The sequence below is a fragment of the Schistocerca cancellata genome, chromosome 4 (assembly GCF_023864275.1).
Source record: "Schistocerca cancellata isolate TAMUIC-IGC-003103 chromosome 4, iqSchCanc2.1, whole genome shotgun sequence".
NCBI lineage: Eukaryota > Metazoa > Arthropoda > Insecta > Orthoptera > Acrididae > Schistocerca > Schistocerca cancellata.
Genome location: NC_064629.1, coordinates 747840174 through 747859285, shown reverse-complemented (window position 1 = coordinate 747859285; position 19112 = coordinate 747840174). Strand labels below are relative to the sequence as shown.

Below are 19112 nucleotides of genomic sequence, written 5' to 3'. Positions count from 1 at the left end.
TGGTTCACGTTTAACAAACAGAAGTGAAAGGAACATGTGACCACTGGAAGTACTTTATTTTACTTATTTTATGTTTACCGTTAGATACACGTTTAATTTTTTGTCAAAAGAAACTCAAAACCTTGTTCTGAAATATTGTTTTGTTTTTCGACTAGACAGTGCCACAAGTTCCTCCAAAAAATTCATAACACAACACACACACAAATGTCATATTAACAAATGTTAATCCACCTAAAGATGGAGGTTGAAACCTTCGAAACGCGTCGTAGAGATAAATAAACAGTGACTTGTAACAGTAAACTTGATGTTTCATTTAATGTCAATAACAGTCACGGTAAAGCCTAACCTAAAATGTTCGCATTTAAAGTTAAACAGAAATGAAGTGGCTTGACTTAAAGTATTTTGTCACGCAGCCTGATCCTCTCCCTATCTTCCCAGGAGCAGAGTGAATCCCTCCCAGTTATTAAAGGGAGTGGGAGGAGGGGCTGCTTGATGCACACTTTATAGTCTGGTATCAGGAGTCGGAATGTAAGTCAACGTAAGTGTGTATGTATAGATCGTATTGACCCACTAAGAATGCGCATGGATTCGTTAAGTTGTATGTCTAACTTTTTCACATAGGACTAGTAAGCCAGTACTCCGCTGTTGAGTGTACCAATACGATTGCTGATACTCGTGCCATAGAGTTTATTTAGGATATTATTTATGCTTCTGAGCTTAGTAGATGTTCGAATCAAGTGCTCCTGTAATACGTGATCCCAAGGTATTGTGAGGAAGTTTGTCCCCTCAAAATAGGCATCGAGAACTCTATGTACCTATCTATGAAAACGTGCAACGTCTGTTTTATTTGAGTTAGGTCATAACCTCCATCTATGGAAGTACATACTGAAGATCTAGCAGCCTGATGTCTCTCTCAAAACTGCAAAACTGAGAAAGCTTTTGACTTTGTTTCATCCGCTAAACTCTGACGTTATGAGTTCTGTACACAAAGATGGTAACTAAATTCATCTGCAGGCTTGTTGAAGGAACTTTTCTAGCATTTACCTTAAGGAATTTACAGTAAATGCAGAAAACCTAAATCAAGATACCAGGAGAGAGCGATTAACCACAAATACGAGCCCTGCGCGGTAAGCTCGCCGTGTGGAAGTAGCTGCAAGAAATCGAGGGAGAATTAATAATACACCGGACAAAAAACGAAGCGAGCAATCAATCATGTGCGAAACGGGCAACGGGAGCCGAGGCGAGAACACGTGCGCGGCGGTTATTAATATCTAAAAGCCCAGAGCACCGGTCGCGAATACTCGCGCGCTCTGAATGACAACCGCAGAGACTTCAGAAATCGCCAGCTAAATATACTTGCGCGGCGAGGAATTTCGTCGCGAACGCTGACGTGTCGACTGCTCAACTTTTACTCTGGCCGAGAGCAATTGCCCCTTAAACTTAGCACTTCTCAGACGCAAATTAGAAAAGCGGAAGCCAACATTTAGATAGACTACTGGTGTAAACGCTCAAATATGTACTTAGTGGGCCATTATTTGAATCGGATGTTTGTTAGTGCGACCATCCCTCAGCTGTATCGAGAAAAATGCATTTCACGGATACACGTCACTTATCTGCGATTAAAAGCCTGACACGTTGTAGCAATAAAATTGGAGAGAAATTGTAAAAATCTTTTCTGCAAAATTCCTCTTATTCCATAGAAGGATTTATGTGCAGAAAATAATTGTGCCGCATATTACTTCGAATGTGTTTAGTTTCACCTACAGTCCTGGTTATTAAAATTGCAACACCAGCGCGGATAGCAAATAACGAAATTTTACTTATGTTATGTATACTGATGATGGTCGAAGTAGAGAGGATGTAAAATGTAGACTGGCAATGGCAAGGAAAGCGTTTCTGAAGAAGAGAAATTTGTTAACATCGAGTGTAGATTTAAGTGTCAGGAAGTCGTTTCTGAAAATATTTGTATGGAGTGTAGCCATGTATGGAAGTGAAACATGGACGATAAATAGTGGACAAGACGAGAATAGAAGCTTTCGAAATGTGGTGCTACAGAAGAATGCTGAAGATTAGATGGGTAGATCACACAACTAATGAGGAGGTACTTACTCCGTCTTCAGGCCACGAGTGGCCTACCGGGACCATCCGACCGCCGTGTCATCCTCGGTGGAGGATGCGGATAGGAGGGGCGTGGGGTCAGCACACCGCTCTCCCGGTCGTAAGATGGTATTCTTGACCGAAGCCGCTACTATTCGGTGGAGTAGCTCCTCAATTGGCATCACGAGGCTTAGTGCACCCCGAAAAATGGCAACAGCGCATGGCGGCCTGGATGGTCGCCCATCCAAGTGCCGACCACGCCCGACAGCGCTTAACTTCGGTGATCTCACGGGAACCGGTGTATCCACTGCGGCAAGGCCGTTGCCGAACTAATGAGGAGGTATTGAATATAATTGGTGAGAAGAGGAGTTTGTGGCACAACTTGACAAGAAGAAGGGACCGGTTGGTAGGACATGTTTTGAGGCATCAGGGGATCACAAATTGGAGGGCAGCGTGGAGGTTAAAAATTATAGAGAAAGACCAAGAAATGAATACAGTAAGCAGATTCAGAAGGATGTAGGTTGCAGTAAGTATGGGGAGATGAAGAAGCTTGCACAGCATATAGTAGCATGGAGAGCTGCATCAAACCAGTCTCAGTACTGAAGACCACAACAACAACAACGCTATAGTAAGAAGAACATGTGATTTAAACTATTGAAGATGATTTGATGACACACAGGGTGAGACATCCTGCCACCACCAGCAGGGCATTGTATTGAACTGAGCTTGGAATGCAGAGATAGACCGTCGTCCCACACTGCTTCTGCTCTACTGGAGACTTCAGTAATCATACTGGCTAGCGAGTGATGCGTGTCAATCGCTCTTTGTAAATCAAAAGGAAGGGAGGAAGGAATATTAGTTATTAACGTCCCGTCGACAACGAAGTCATTAGAGTCGAACGCAAGATCTAATTAACGAAGGTCAGGGAAGGAAATCGGCCGTGCACTTTTTAAAGAAACCATCCCGGTGTTTGTCTTAGACGGCTTAGAGAAATCACGGATAAACCTGAATCTGGATAACCGGACGGGGATTTGAGCCGTAAAAGATAAGTCACGATACCGAGGGCAACATGTGGTCTTGCGTTATCGTGTTGAAGAGGGTTGAGACCTCGAAGATAAGGCACAGCCAGCGCCCGTAAATTACTGACTGTGAAAGCCAGTGGTGACCAGGTATGCACCAATAATACCGTCACGCCACGTGCTGTGCCCGTATGGCGATGATGAATACAACCTGACGACTTTTATTCGTCTCTGAGCCTCCACATAAAGATATGTCAGTCATAACATAAAATGAGATGGGAATTATGCGAGTCAGAACGGGTTACATGGCCTAAAGTCCTAGAACGGGCATATAAAGTAGATGTTAGTCCTCGATTCGCGAATATCCAGAATTAATTCATACAGTATTTCAGAATGAGAACATTCAGTGACTTGTAACAAACTTTACGCGTAATTTGAAATCCTTACGAAACTTTTTCTGGCTGACAACCCCCATTATATGATGGAAGGAAAAAAGTTTATTGGTTAGTACATTTTCACTGTACGTGCAGTAAAACTGCCGATTCAGGTATGACGTTTTAAACTATTACTTATTTACTACTAACAGTATTTTGCAGACAGTATTCACATGTGCCACTGACTGTGTCTACAAAATTATATCATTGTACGTCATATTGTTCAGTAGATATGACGTCGTAAGCACTGAAATGAGTAAAAATCTGGTGCATCGTGCATGACGTTTTAATTAATTACTTCTTCGTTCCTACCTCTTTTCGCAACACATTTCGCAGGCTGTATCCATATATGCCGCTGAATGTACAGGGTTCCATAATTAAAGTTCCAGTTTCATAACGGTGTAGAAAGGGAACTACTGCTCAGGATGAAGTCAAATTTGGAATGCGTATTACTGACGCAGGAGGAAACGTCATAAAAAGAATCAAAAAACCAATAGATGGCGCTGTAAGCGTCTTAAAGTACATGGGGTCGGCTACAAATGACAAATGAATCGCAATACGACGGTTATGGTTTGAGTTGCATATTACACCATCCTTACTGATCAATGCGCATAACTGCACATGTGCGGCAGTCCACATTTGTGGCACTGTTAGTTAGGTAAGCCCATTGAAAACGACAAGGTCGTACCACAGGGATGGGAAAAATTGGTTTTTAACTATCCTGAGACCAGAAACCATGATCTCTTGCGAACAGGAACCAGACTGTCGCCGTGTTTTTTAATTGTGCCTGTCTACTTCTTGTGTGTCTTCATCTGTATCGTCACCGCAGTGTTTTTATATTTTAAATTCCACAACTTACCGCCATTTTACAGTTTTTTACAATGTCATCGTTTTATCGCCTGTTTTTCTTGTCTGTTCCTATTCTCATTATGGTTTTTAACTTTTCTGTAGGCTGGAGAGCAGCATATTATGCTGCGGCCAGCGGGGCGGGGGAATTGAAATCCAGTAAAGAAAAAAAACAAATCGTGTAACAACCGAACTGACATCGGGTTTTGAATGTCCTAGGCCAAAAACCGCAAAAAAAAAAAAAATGACATCGGGTTTTATTCGTCTTGGGGCAAAAAACCGCATAAAAAGAAAAAATCGTGAGACTGGCGCAAGACATTCTCTTTATGCCCTTTTTTATGTCCATCCTTGTGATTAGTAGTCTACGGGATTTCGGCCGTTCTCTTACATAATAAAATGAAACGCCTCTCAGCATCAGTTAGTTGCTGGAGATAGTGTATTGAGTCACCGAAACTGGTCGCAGTATAATAAAATAACATCTAAACGACGGCTGTGAGTGTTTCATTTTATTACACGTTCAATGTGCTGTCCACCGTTTTCTGCCACAAGTTGAAATCGAGAAACAATATGTTCCACAACAGATCGGAGTGTCTTGGGAACCACGTTCATAAATGCGTTGCGCAGTGCGTGCCTTCAATTCTTAATTGGAGCACTGAACACATATTTCAGATAACTACACAGACAGAAGTCACGCCGACCGGAGTGGCCGAGCGGTTCTAGGCGCCTCAGTCTGGAACCGCGCGGCCGCTACGGTCGCAGGTTCGAATCCTGCCTCGGGCATGGATGTGTGTGATGTCCTTAGGTTAGTTAGGTTTAAGTAATTCTAAGTCTAGGGGACTGATGACCTCAGATGTTAAGTCCCATAGTGCTCAGAGCCATTTGAACCATTTTGAACAGAAGTCACACGGAGTAAGGTCAGGTGATCTGGACGGCCAGGTTGTAGAGAAATGACGGCTGATAATTCTAGCATTTCCGAACTGCCTCTGCAGCAATCATTTCACTGGCCGTGCAAAGTGCGGAGGAGCATTACCTTGCATAAAAATGATCCTACACACACATCCACACTTTCAAAGGGTTGGAATGACGTTGGTACGCAAAAGACTCTCATAGCGTATACCAGCGATGCTACAAGTAACAGGACCCGCAGGACTCATCTCCTCGAAAAAATACGGCTCTACGGTAAACCATGCCTTGAACCGGCAACACACAATCATCTTTACAGCATTACAGAATGAAGTGTTACCGGTTGCTGAGCGTTTCGATTTTCCGTTGCCCGTATTCTGCAGTTCTGCGTATTGACATGTCCTTGGACTTGGAAATAGGCTTTCTCTGACCATAGATTGTTCCATGACCTTTCATTGTCCACTTCCACGCGAGCAAGAAACTCCTAAGCGAACGTTTTTCTTGCTGGAAGGTCCATAGGAAACAACTCATGAACATGGGTTGTATGGATACCAATGCAGGCTGTTTCTTAGAATTTTATGCATCCTGCTCGCAGGCATATCTAACGTTCGGTCAATTCTCCGTGCACAGCGAGTTTGCATTTCACCACTCGACCCCTCCTGCAATGCTGTGGCCACATCTTCGACAGACGTCGGACCAACTACTTTTCTACTTCTGTCACATTGTACTTCAATAGAACCTGTCTTTTCCAATTTTGCCGCGCGGGATTAGCCGAGCGGTCTAGGGCGCTGCAGTCATGGACTGTGCGGCTGGTCCCGGCGGAGGTTCGAGTCCTCCCTACATGGGTGTATGTGTTTGTCCTTAGTATAATTTAGTTTAAGTAGTGTGTAAGCTTAGGGACTGATGACCTTAGCAGTTAAGTCCCATAAGATTCACATACATTTGAACATTTTTTTTCCAATTTTGTAATCATTTTCTCCAGACCCTTAGCAGGCATCGGACCAACGCCTTACCCTTGAATCTCTGGAACATCTGCAGGGTTACTGGTGCACCGTCACTGTTCTTGTAAAAGAGCTTTACCAGCAGCACGCGATCCTTCAAGGAGACAGTCTTGTTTGGCGCCTCGGCTGCAAACTAAGGAACAGCCGTGCGCCGCGGAAGATGCTGCTCAAATTTGACGTCATTATGAGCAATGGTTTTCTTTCTACAGCGTTTAGAAACTGGAACTTTTGTTATGGACACCCTGTATACAGAAAGACTGCAATGTCGAATCTCGTCATCCACAGCACATCTAACCATCCCTCAGCACTTCTAACCATCCCTCACCACATAAAATGGCCGCTTTTAGACCTCTTCTCTATATGATGCATCAGGTTCCCATGTCAAAGAAGGTTTTTGACAAAGAATACCGCCCGATCCAACACACAGCGCACTCCAACGGATATGACTCCAATTTTATAAATAATATTTGCAATAGTATTTACAAAACTAAGGCCACCTCACCTGGTCATAGCCGTCGTACAGTTACATTGACTAATAGTGAACAAGATTTTGCGGATGATGTATCATAGAATTCCGTACTTGGGCAATATTTCCGATTATATTAGTTAAGCGTTGAAAGGAAAAAGAAAAACATAAAACCAGCTTACTTCATTCCTAATAATGTCGGAGATAACTATAGGCACGAGGAGAATGTCACAAACCCCAAATATTTAACTACTGAGAATATGGCATAAAGTGCGATAACAGGCCCGTGAAATGCGTTGGTCAGACCGGTAAGAATTTTGATATCAGGTATCGTGTGCAGTTAAATTTGACGAACTCGAAAACAGCACTAAATACACACTTTCGTTAAAACGGGTACACAGTTACCAATCTATCAAAAAATATAAAATTTTTGCATCGTTAGAATGAAGGTCATAGTTAAGTTCAAATGTGTGTGACATCTTGTGGGACTTAACTGCTAAGGTCATCATTCCCTAAGCTTACACACTACTTAACCTAAATTATCCTAAGAACAGACACACACACCCATGCCCGAGGGAGGACTCGAACCCCCTAAGTGTAGGAATCGCCACCTGCAGTATACATTCAACAGGCAAACGGAGTTAAGACATCGCAATGTCCTTGCTATTTTTGACGGTCTACATCGTAATAAATTTTTTTTTACGTATTGTCTTCTTTGGTTTTTGGTCTTTTTAACTTATCATATTTCACTTGTTATCATTTTATATTCGTATGTTTTATTTTTTTAACACGTCATCATGAATGTGAGGGTGAGTCCCAACACTGTTAGTCAGTTTTTATTATTTACTGTTACATTTTGCCACGCCGTCTGTTTCCGGGTCTGCTTCGCCCTTCCCTGTCAACTTGAAACTGGTCCGTGCGCTCAGTACTCAGCTGGTATCCGCCCGTGATTGTTATCATCGTGACAAACTACGTGGGGTACGTACGGTAACACCCAGGATTTTCTGTCCTATTTAGTTTGTTCTCCTTGTTACTCTTTTCAGTCTCTGCTCGTCTTATTTTCATTATGCGTCATGTATTTCAATACAGTTTATACGATTAAGTACTTTTACAGTACCGTCCATTTCATAGCCCCACACGATAATAAGGTTATTTTCCTCATGGTGGGCATGATACAAGCCTCTTTTAAGAATTTTATCCATTCTTTCGTCCGGTTGACATACTTTTACCTAATTACGCTCAATGCTTGTTTCTAGAACTTCAGGCATCTACCATGACCGTCTCCTTCGTTCTGCCACTCGTATTCTGACTACCGTTCCTTTTAAGGACGTTTTTATACAACTTGACTGAGGGTGATGGGGGCGTCCAATAATCTCTACGTTTCACTGTAAATGATTCGATTGTATTGTGGTGTGTACCGTAACGTGGCGTGTAGAACGTCTGTCTGTATGAATCGTGTCATTGTATTGTATTGTTATATATTTGTTGAAGGGACTGATGTGTTGTGTGACATTTGAGTACGTAAGGACAGCGTACTTTGCCTTTTTTCAATCTGTTTTAAGGTATGGGTTAATACTCTGCGGAAACAGCAGAAAAATAAATGAAATTACGGTGATCCAGAAGAAAGCAATCAGAGTAATGGCTAATGTAGATAATAGGACACATTGTAAACCATTGTTCATTAAATACAGAATTTTAACAGCTATAAATTTATATATTCTTGACAGCGTTAACTGCATACTTGCTGAACTACCTAATTTAAGGGTAACAAGTCAAAGGCATGACTACTATACAAGAACCTGTACTTCTCTGCTGTTGCCACAAAATAGATTAGCTAAAACTAACAATAGTCATAAGTATATGACAATTAAAATATATAACAAATTGTCTAAGAATGCGTCAATCAAGCCTGACAAATTATTTAAAGAAAATGTACATAACTTCTTGTTAACTAATCCATTCTGTTCATTAGAAGAATTTTTAGTAATGACCAATATCAACTTAAATATGTAAAAATTTATTTTGTAAAATTAATAGGTTAAGTGAGCTGACGAAGCCTATTTCATGTAATAATGCTGAATGACCAATAAAGAATCTGAATCTGTATTGTAAAGACATGCACACGCTGTGAAATGTACCGTACGAATCTGATAAAGCTTGTTTGTAGGCAGGAAATCTTTGGATGTGGACCAAGTTTAATATTGTTTGCGTAATATGTTACGTGAAACTTTCAAAATATACACTGAAAACAAACTGCGAGGGTGCTGAATGTATTAAAATACAGGTAGTTAGTTTTACCTCTGATACTTCCTTTAAACTGAAGCAGCATGCATGTAAGTAATAGCAGTTCTCTTTGGTGGTAAGATTCTATTAATTGTTCATCTGCTTTATCAGAAAATACACTCCTGGAAATTGAAATAAGAACACCGTGAATTCATTGTCCCAGGAAGGGGAAACTTTATTGACACATTCCTGGGGTCAGATACATCACACGATCACACTGACAGAACCACAGGCACATAGACACAGGCAACAGAGCATGCACAATGTCGGCACTAGTACAGTGTATATCCACCTTTCGCAGCAATGCAGGCTGCTATTCTCCCATGGAGACGATCGTAGAGATGCTGGATGTAGTCCTGTTGAACGGCGTGCCATGCCATTTCCACCTGGCGCCTCAGTTGGACCAGCGTTCGTGCTGGACGTGCAGACCGCGTGAGACGACGCTTCATCCAGTCCCAAACATGCTCAATGGGGGACAGATCCGGAGATCTTGCTGGCCAGGGTAGCTCACTTACACCTTCTAGAGCACGTTGGGTGGCACGGGATACATGCGGACGTGCATTGTCCTGTTGGAACAGCAAGTTCCCTTGCCGGTCTAGGAATGGTAGAACGATGGGTTCGATGACGGTTGGGATGTACCGTGCACTATTCAGTGTCCCCTCGACGATCACCAGTGGTGTACGGCCAGTGTAGGAGATCGCTCCCCACACCATGATGCCGGGTGTTGGCCCTGTGTGCCTCGGTCGTATGCAGTCCTGATTGTGGCGCTCACCTGCATGGCGCCAAACATGCATACGACCATCATTGGCACCAAGGCAGAAGCGACTCTCATCGCTGAAGACCACACGTCTCCATTCGTCCCTCCATTCACGCCTGTCGCGACACCACTGGAGGCGGGCTGCACGATGTTGGGGCGTGAGCGGAAGACGGCCTAACGGTGTGCGGGACCGTAGCCCAGCTTCATGGAGACGGTTGCGAATGGTCCTCGCCGATACCCCAGGAGCAACAGTGTCCCTAATTTGCTGGGAAGTGGCGGTGCGGTCCCCTACGGCACTGCGTAGGATCCTACGGTCTTGGCGTGCATCCGTGCGTCGCTGCGGTCTGGTCCCAGGTCGACGGGCACGTGCACCTTCCGCCGACCACTGGCGACAACATCGATGTACTGTGGAGACCTCACGCCCCACGTGTTGAGCAATTCGGCGGTACGTCCACCCGGCCTCCCGCATGCCCACTATACGCCCTCGCTCAAAGTCCGTCAACTGCACATACGGTTCACGTCCACGCTGTCGCGGCATGCTACCAGTGTTAAAGACTGCGATGGAGCTCCGTATGCCACGGCAAACTGGCTGACACTGACGGCGGCGGTGCACAAATGCTGCGCAGCTAGCGCCATTCGACGGCCAACACCGCGGTTCCTGGTGTGTCCGCTGTGCCGTGCGTGTGATCATTGCTTGTACAGCCCTCTCGCAGTGTCCGGAGCAAGTATGGTGGGTCTGACACACCGGTGTCAATGTGTTCTTTTTTCCATTTCCAGGAGTGTACATCTCACCTACACGTAGGAACTACAACCACACGGTATTAAACTGTCTTCGGTGAGTAGAGCAATAAGTTCCGTCTAGTAAGCTCTCAGAGCTATTTTTTTTTATTAAATACCAAATATAGTTCTTTAATAAAATATCCAGGTATCATAGGTTAAGTCCTAGCATGAAATCTGTATGTACTATCTCGCAATATTTGAAACGTTTCTCGATAAGTATTGCTTTCTTTAAGTATTGATAAAACATCGTCTTTGCCACAGATTCTATCAGCACACATAAGCACGATGTTTTTACGTAAAATTCCTTGAAATCAAGCAGAATACCTATCCGCTCTGAATAAGTATTATTATTATCATTATTTTTTAAAAAACAAGTCTGAGGTGAAAATTATTAATCAGTTCAGAAATATAGTGAAATAACGTTACCGGTCATAAGATGGCCGACAACAATATGAATAGCATCTGCGCCTGTCGCGCGTTATTTAAAATATTCAGACACTTCTTAAAGCGTAGGCTGGTGAGGTTAGAAAATACTACAATAAGAGAGTACAAAATTAGGTAAAATTTCATCTATTGTTTGAAATTACTAGATTACACTTACAGCAATCACATCTGGCCTCCAGCACGCTCAAGATACATCATAAATCGAAAAAGAAGAAAAAGTAAGACCAAAAATATCATTAGAGCATTTGTTTTAAGAATGACAATGATCACAGATGTTAGTTTCCCATATAGCAGTTCTTTGTAGGTCATGACACATTTAATTAATATTTTTGTAAAAAAAAGTTCGTCGTTATCAATTTTTGACACTTTATAACCCGTAACGAAATTTTTTCATGGTAAATGAAGTTCATTTTCACGAAAGTTTATCGCACAAGTGTCTGCTCCAGGAGGCAAGCAGTACAATATTCTGCTTGTTGGGAGCCCGATTCTCTTTAGGGTTATTGTCCATTTCGTGGACTATTTACTATCTAAATATCACTGAAGTTACATATTGATTTCACTGCACCTCCTGCCAAAAATTTTAATTTTTCCTACAATTTTTTTTTTTTTCAATCGGATGTGCCTGATGATGCAACTGTAGGTTGCGAAACCGGTTGCCCTAATTCAGGATATGCAACAGCTGCTGCAGTTTTGTTTAACAAGAACGCATTCTTACAGATGTGGTTGCCCACAATATAAAATATGTTCAATGGAAGGAACATTATGATTTAGTGCCCCATCAACGACAAGTTTATTTGAGACGGAATTGCGAAAAGAATTACGTGATGCTGTTACCAATAGAAGTTTCCAGGTATGCTACCATCAATACCAGAACTATCTTTGAATAATCTGGCTAATTCAAGTTGGGTATAAGGTCGGAAATACTCGTAGTTCGAAGACGCTCTAAGAGACGCGTGTGAACGCCATAGTTGTCCTCTGCAGTGCCAGTGGTCAGTTCGCATGAAGAGCTGTCTGTATTCTCTCATATTCGTACTGTAACGAATACAGGACCAGGAATTATTATAAATGGTACGATAGTTCTTTCCTATGCTTAACCGCACCTTACTGATGCATTTCTGGACAAGGTATTTGCTAATCGCTTCACCTCTTCTGTATTCTATTCGTCTGGACGGAAAACCAGCATCCAGTGAGCCAGAAGGCAGATTGTGTGTAGAACGCACCAGACAACTGTCCCAGCACTGTGTATATCCGTGAAGAGGTCTATAAATCGTCCGTGTTAATCTAGTGTGGAGAGCGGACAATTTACTTTTAGTCACGGAACATTTGCAGCTCTGCTGTTACGGTAAACCATCTGGATCGTATTACAACCGTACTACCATAACTGCAGTGGCTTCATTACCTGTGGCGAGCATCACAAGTGAACATAGAGAAGGTTGACACATCTAGTAACGCTTAGCAAGTTGTTGTGAATACTGTTCTCACTGCTGAATTTATGTGCTCTGAAGATACTTCCTCTCCCGTAGTGCCATGTCGAAAGCAAAAGTTTCGTTCTGTGGCAGAAGAGAAAATATACAGGCAAATTGAGTGTTGTTGGCTTACATAAACGCAGCTATTTTCGCCTAGTAGCGGTATAGACTATAATGACAACTGCTAATGTTATGCTGACTGCTGAGCTTTTTGCAGAAGCCAGAAAATCACATTTGCTTTCCAGTCGTTTACACAGATCCAATATCCCACTGAAAACTGAGACGGATACACAGTTTTACTTAAGGAATACAGTGCAGGTGATTATTACCTTAAGAAGGGTTGTCATTGAGTAAGGCAAGTGGAAAGTGTGTCTTACGTCATAATGCATTTTCTTACGATCATCCGTGTATGTGCATCAACATTAATATTAACACGTAATTTGATTTGTATTTAATGTTGTTCGTGTATCAAATCGTTAATAATGCATAATGCAGAAGAAGGTTTATACTGCATAGAAATTGCCTTTCGATGAATTTCCCATCATGTACACGTGCTGATGCGTCAGTTGCGGCGTACATGAGCCGAATTGGAAAATGAATGGTCAGTGCAGAAATGCTGTTCGCGCACATATATTTTCAAGTATCAATAGCGTAAGAGCCGAATCACACCCTTAGGGAATGTCAATAAATTTATAATTTTGACGAAAAGCTTTCAGCCCTTAAGAAACCATAGTTTTAACATTCAACAAATTCTTACCGGCTGTGGAACCTAGTGTACACAAAATCATGACTCGAATCACCTTTACAGAATGACAGCTTGGAAACGAAGCAAAATGGGGTCCATATTTGTACAGACTGTGGTGCAGGTTTGGTATCTCTTGTCAGCCAATCGCGTGGGTTCCACATTTTCAGAAGCACGCTGACTAAAATCTAAGGCTGTTTATACTTAGGAGTTTAGTGTATCTCGAGTCCTAAAGGTACTTAACGGTAATCGTACACGTGAAAATTGGTGTTTATTTAAATATGAGTGGACGTTATAGTAGCAATAGGTCCCGGCGGAGGTTCGAGTGGCCGGCCGAAGTGGCCGTGCGGTTAAAGGCGCTGCAGTCTGGAACCGCAAGACCGCTACGGTCGCAGGTTCGAATCCTGCCTCGGGCATGGATGTTTGTGATGTCCTTATGTTAGTTAGGTTTAACTAGTTCTAAGTTCTAGGGGACTAATGACCTCAGAAGTTAAGTCCCATAGTGCTCAGAGCCATTTGGAGGTTCGAGTCCTCCCTCGGGCATGGGTGTGTGTGTTTGTCCTTAGGGTAATTTAAATTAAGTAGTGTGTAAGCTTAGGGACTAATGACCTTAGCAGTTAAGTCCCATAAGATTTCACACACATTTGAACATTTTATAGTAGCAATAGGGAAACAGCCAAGCGAGCTACGGTTTTAGCACCGATCACGAAAAAGAAAAGGTTTTTTTTTATTTAATTGCCTCGGTCACGAGGTCTTTCAAACAACATTACCGGTTTCGGCTACACAATATCTATCTTCAGAATGGACAATCGAAGTAAGAAGCTTTAAATAAAAAATATTATGTAAGGCATGTGATTGCTCTGAAGATGGCTATTTTAAGTCAAAGTTTGCTCAAATAAAAAGTTTTTTACAATGCTTCAAGTGTTTAAATGCAGATAGCAAGACAGTAAATAATTTAGAAGAGATGATTTGAGATATATGCGATGAGTCAGTCCTTTGACTGTGTGCCGGTGGCGCTGCCAGACGAGGGAATCAGGATGGTTGGATAGCGAACACAACAGTTTACCACTTTGCAGCTTCAATATGTTTTGTGAAACACTTGTGAAGCGCGGTAAGTTTTCGTCGGGCAGTTTCTGTTAACTGTCAAGCGGTCCAACCAGACTATATATGCCGTTCAGTTACATAACAGTCAAGGCTTCCATAGTTTAAAATGACTGTTCAAGCCCATGCTCCCTTCACTTTTTAGGTGTTCATCGTGTCTGTTAATTGCACAGCCAACTCTTCTTGTAAAACTACATTCGATCACACAAAAGAATATACACCGCTAGCCATTACAATTGCTACACCACGAACATGACGTGTTACAGACGCGAAATTTGACCGACAGGAAGAAGATGCTGTGATATGCAAACGATTAGCTTTTCAGAGCATTCACACAAGGTTGGCGCCGGTGGCGACACCTACAACTTGCTGACATGAGGAACGTTTCCAACCGATTTCTCATACACAAACAGTAGTTGATCGGCGTTGCCAGGTGAAACATTGTTGTGATGTCTCGTGTAAGAAGGAGAAATGCGTACCATCACGTTTCCGACTTTGATAAAGGTCGGATTGTAGCCTATCGCGATTGCGGTTTATCGTATCGCGACATTGCTGCTCGCATTGGTCGAGATCCAATGACTGTTAGCAGAATATGGAATCGGTGGGTTCAGGAGGGTAATACGGAACACCGTGCTGGATCCCAACGGTCTCGTATCACTAGCAGTCGAGATGACAGGCATCTTATCCGCATGGCGGTAACGGATCGTGCAGCTACGTCTCGATCCCTGAGTCAACAGATGGGGACGTTTCCAAGACAACAACCATCTGCACGAACAGTTCGACGTCATTTGTAGCAGCATGGACTATCAGCTCGGAGACCATGGCTGCGAACAACCATCTGCACGAACAGTTCGACGTCATTTGTAGCAGCATGGACTATCAGCTCGGAGACCATGGCTGCGGTTACCCTTGACGCTGCGTCACAGACAGGAGCGCCTGCGATAGTGTACTCAACGACGAACCTGGGTGCACGAATGGCAAAACGTCATTTTTTCGGATGAATCCAGATTCTGTTTACAGCATCGTGATGGTCGCATCCGTGTTTGGCGACATCGCGGTGAACGCACATTGGAAGTGTGTATTCGTCATCGCCATACTGGCGTATCACCCGGCGTGATGGTATGGGGTGCCATTGGTTACACGTCTCGGTCACCTCTTGTTCGCACTGACGGCACTTTGAACAGTGGACGTTACATTTCAGATGTGTTACGACCCGTGGCTCTACCCTTCATTCGATCCCTGCAAAACCCTACATTTCAGCAGGATAATGCACGACCGCATGTTGCAGGTCCTGTACGGGCCTTTCTGGATACAGAAAATGTTCGACTTATGCCCTGGCCAGCACATTCTCCAGATCTCTCACCAACTGAAAACGTCTGGTCAATGGTGACCGAGCAACTGGCTCGTCATAATACACCAGTCAGTACTCTTGATGAACTGTGGTATCGTGTTGAAGCTGCATGGACAGCTGTACCTGTACACGCCATCCAAGCTCTAGTTGACTCAATGCCCAGGCGTATCAAGGTCGTTACTACGGCCAGAAGTGGTTGTTCTGGGTACTGATTTCTCAGGATCTATGCACCGAAATTGCGTGAAAATGTAATTACATGTCAGTTCCAGTATAATATTTTTGTCCAATGAATACCTGTTTATCAACTGCATTTCTTCTTGGTGTAGCAATTTTAATGGCCAGTAGTGTAGAAACTACAGTCCCGCGGATCCAGTCCTAAATTAGGAATTTCAAAAACTGTTAAGAACCACTAAATTGGTGCGAAATTTGAATAATCGAATCTTTCATCGTCATGTTATGACCGGCTGTTGTCTGAGACAGCTCATCTTTAAATGGCTGCAGTGTATTTGTGAGCAGGAGAAAGCGCCATTGGTATTTTTTGTACTATTTAATCTCACGGTTACCTACAGTAACAACAACTATAATAAAAATTATAAACAAAATAATCTTGCGTAAATAGAGTAAGTGTGTGACTTACGTTCTTAGACTGAAATTGACTGTCATGCGAATCCTGAGGTAAATATATAGCGTTATAGTGACAGTATGTGATGCTGAATTCCATTTCATTGTATTTTCGGCTTACAGCAGCCCAATCACATAATTTTTCGATGAAAATATTATATCTTGTTTAGGCGCTGGTCAAAAGCTTGTAAGAATTTTACAAAATGTCTGTGAAATGGTTCAAATGGCTCTGAGCACTATGGGACTTAACTGCTGAGGTCATCAGTCCCCTAGAACTGAGAACTACTTAAACCTAACTAATCTAAGGACATCACACATATCCATGCCCGAGGCAGGATTCGAACCTGCGACCGTAGCGATCGCGCGGTTCTAGACTGTAGCGCCTAGAACCGCTCGGCCACTCCGGCCGGCAAATGTCTGTGACAATGATATTTATTCTTCTACCGGTTTCGGTCTTAAACCATCTTCAACGGCAGAAAAATTATCCCAAATTTATCACATGTCATCCACGCTTTCACATACGATACTACTGAAAACTATAACTGCCAATAAAAATTAAAAATCTTAGCAAGATTACAATACGATGGCCCGCTGACAAGAAGCCATCGTATTTTAATCTTCCTACGATTCTCCATTTTTATTGGCAGCTATGATTTTCAGTAGTAACGTATGTCATAATATGTATGACATGTGATAAATGTGAGACAAGTTTTCATCCGTTGAAGATGGTTTAAGATCGAAACCTGTAACAGAATAAATGTCATTATCACAGACAGCATGGTGCTATGCATTTTGTAAAATATTATATTAAGTGAAGCACAACATGCACATCAAGAAATGAACATTACAATGACACCAAGTATGTGGGTCCGAATATGAACCGCAGCAGGTCCTAAGAGACGCTACAGAGCAAAGCTGTACCCTGTATTCGTGAGTCGTCACATACAAGTAGCCAAATAGTAAATCCATATTATCAACAAGGCTACATACAACAAAACCGAGCATTAGAAAATAATATTTGCGTACTCTATTTTTGTTATGAAAATTGTTTCTCACTGTAGGGCGGAATCACGCTGTGTTTCGTATCGAGGACACGACACCCAGGTCCGCTTGCAGGTAACCTGTCAAGGTTTCCAAGAGCTACAAAAATTTTATTTTCAGTATTCCGCGTAGTTGTTGAACTAATTTAAAAATTAAAAATTTCTTCGTAATAAACTCCTTTAGAGGTAGACTCTTATGTGAAAAGTTTAACACTATAAGACAAGTATTACGGTTCAAAACTGTTTGTCTCGAGGCAACGTAAGTGGAGGTTCGCAAATGCCCGGATTTTATTCATCCAGAATCTGAGAATGTGGGCAGTTAGTGACTTCCAAAGAACTTTACACACCGTAAAATATTTTCTAAACTTTTTATCCTTCAGACCCTCTCCCTTCTCACAAAATGGAGAAAGGAAACAAGTTTATCGCTTACTATTTCTCCGCTGCTCGTGCAGTGGAACTTCAGCACAACACATGACGTTTTAAGTTAATTACTTCTTAAACACTAATGGTACTCGCTACACAGTTTTCAGACAATATTCACATATACCACTGAATGTACCTGAATAATCATATCATTTTACGACTCTTAGTTTAGGAGATATGAAGTCATAAAAATTCAGATGCGTGAAAAACAAGCGGTTGCTTGAAATTGGGTCCAGTAAAACTTGGAAATCACGCGTGGCGTTTTAATTTATTACTTCTTTACTACTAGTTCTACTGGTAACATATTTTACAGACGGTATCTACATGTATCTTTAAACGTACCTGCAAAATTATATGGCTGTATGACATATAGTTCAGGAAACATGACGCGATAAACATTGAGATGTGTGATAAACTAGCTTATGTCTGAAATGCAGCGCGTATTACCGAGTTTATTTTCATCCAGTGTTTCATAATGAGACCACGCAGCGACTTCTAACAAACTTTAAGCATAATTTCAAACCTTTCCTAAACTTCCTCTCGCTTACACGCTTAAAGCAAATAATTGACGCATTAAATCATATATAATTAGACGTTTCAAGCTGTTTTATACACGGGAGTTCGATTCTTTAAAGAATCGGGGGTTTACTGGTTGGTTAGAAATGATTTATCTTTTTCATAAATGTGTGGCAGCCACCTGAAGATAACAGATTATTGAAGAATGGTAATGGCGATGGACAATTAAATGATCTGAATACGTAATACATGGTTGGTAGTTTTTATTTCGGTGTTTTTATCTTACCACACAGCCACGCTCACTTTCAGCATGTCACCTGTTGCCAAAATAGCTTTAATCAGATCCATTCATACCACAGACGTCATAATCAAAACACCTTTGTAGCAACATCAGTAACTGATAACCCCAGAACTGAGAGAATTCGTAGAAGTGCAGAAACTTTCTGCGTTCAACTGGCCGCGACCGTGTATTTCATTTCTTCCTTCGCCTCAGCACGAATCTTGTTTTCGGCGCCAACAAGGCGCTGTTTTTGTTCCCAAGGAAAACAGATCCCACGACTCGAAACCACATGAGAGCCCGTACCGGTCACACTTTACGAGGTCGATCGAATTTAGACGTGAAAATGGTGGGTATTTTTAACTCTTCTAGACAATGGCTGGCCTCTCTACCTTTCGCTGCGAACGAAAGAGAACTGATTTACGTTTGCTTTTAATGAGATATGAACTACACGCGAACAAAATACGAGATGACATGGCTATTTTGCTGATCTATTTAAAAATAAACCGCAAACAGTTGCCCACATTTCTAAGATAAGAAATAAA

The 19112-nt window shown here is 42.2% G+C and overlaps 1 protein-coding gene and 1 pseudogene across 2 annotated transcripts in view; one reads left to right on the top strand and one right to left on the bottom strand.

Annotated features, from left to right (window-relative positions):
* Positions 1-19112, top strand: part of LOC126184089 (bestrophin-2-like) — a 610224-nt gene that overhangs the window by 179508 nt on the left and 411604 nt on the right. The window lies entirely within an intron of this gene.
* LOC126185643 (5S ribosomal RNA) lies at positions 2306-2423 on the bottom strand (annotated as a pseudogene).